Below are 1,815 nucleotides of genomic sequence, written 5' to 3'. Positions count from 1 at the left end.
TTTTTATGCCTTTTTTTTGCTTACCTGCTGCCTTTAAAGGTTTTAAAGGTTTTAGCTTCATCGTATGTGTAGACGAGTTGCAGTGGGCCTGCCATAAATTTATTGACTTAGTATTATTAGAACTCAGTCATCCAGTGACTTTTCCAATAATGTTTCCCAACTCAAATCTTGTTGTAATAACTAAGAATGAAAATAAATAAATAAAACGTCCAAATCAGTCGAAAGGAGCATGTTGCAATGATTTTTAAAACAATTGTATTAGGTAGTTTAAATCTATTTCACGAAATGTTTCAATGTGATTTTCAAGAAACATCAAGACGTCCGATTAACTTTTAAAAAACACCTGAAGAACCAGTATAAATAAAATAAAAATGGTTCAGTTAGTCAATCAATACATGTATTTCAATATATTTTTTAAATCTGTTATCAGTAAGCCCCTTGCCTATCAAAAAGATCAGAAACTTAACATCAGTAAGCATCAGTCGCAGATCTACGGTAAAACGATGAAGATAAAACCTATATAATTTGTTTGGTAGTCTATAATTTTACCAAAATCCAAACAATGGGTGATTGATGTAGGTACCTACTGATTTTTTTTATGAGTGAAGAGCGTTCTGTCACGCTTTTCAAGAAAGAAAAATGTATTTAGGTAATTTCATTAATTTTCATTCCCGAATGTTACCTAATTGCGTTCCATTTTATTTTTGGTTTAACGGACAAGTTCTTTTGTGACCATAGCTTTATACCGTACTCATATTCGCACGAATACGCAAACCCGCAAGTGTAGGACGACATTTGCAAATGATTACCTATGCAAAGTTTTCGCGCAATCGTGTTTTTCAAGCTGTGTCGGTTTTTCAACGGACATCAAAGCACGCGAACCGCGATTATTCGTGTAGTCTCCCACACATTCGTGTGACCAGTTGCGCCCACGATTGCGAAGGTAACGGATGTTTCGCCATTTTCATAATTCGTGACGTCTACTGTGTAGCGTACCTTAATCATGGATTGGAACAACACTAAGGTGATGGAGTTCATTGAACTCCTGCAAAATGAATCGACCATATGGGACCCTCAAAAGAAATCCCATAAAAACAGAATGGTTAACAGCCAAGGGACGCCTGGGAAAGAATTAAAAACTCCCTTTCTCTTCAATGTGCGATTGGTGAATTAAAAAAGAAGAGAAATTCGTGAGACATTCGTAAACAAGTGTGGGAGGAAGCGCAAACGGGTTCGCAAATTGAGTACCGAACCCATTTGCACAGCCGCTAAGTTTGCGAATGAATGTATGACAGCCCTTCACATGCGCGCTTCACATGTACGAATATTTGCGCGCATGTGTGACCGGCATTAAATGTTTAAGCTATATGATTCTTGCCTGTGTAATTGCCAGATTAAGAGCCCGCGCACACAGAGAGCGGTCAGAGTTCTGCGTTCTAGTGACCGTTGACCGCCCAAGAGTTATATTTTAGGTACCGTACCTACGTAATGTAGGTATGAAATAAAAATAATTTTTTTAAGGGATTTTATGACCTAGTTACTGAGACCTTTAAGCCATGTCTTGAAAAATGATATTATAGAGTGAAATGAAATGAAGATGATTAATTTGAGACATTAACCAACTGGGATGAAATTAAATGAAATGAGATGAGATAATATGGGATGAAATATAACTTCAGTAAAATGGTAGACATTTACTGAGATTTTTTCAGTGGACTTTTCGGAGGATCCCGAGAAGTTACGTCCAGGAGCTTTGTTTCATTTACCCACATCTGTGCACTTTCACAGATATTAAACAGTTGATAAACCACCATT

This window comes from Bombyx mori, chromosome 12 (genome assembly GCF_030269925.1).
Source record: "Bombyx mori chromosome 12, ASM3026992v2".
Classification (NCBI taxonomy): Eukaryota; Metazoa; Arthropoda; class Insecta; order Lepidoptera; family Bombycidae; genus Bombyx; species Bombyx mori.
The sequence above is the reverse complement of the archived record's forward strand: the minus strand, read 5'-3'. Positions refer to the sequence as shown.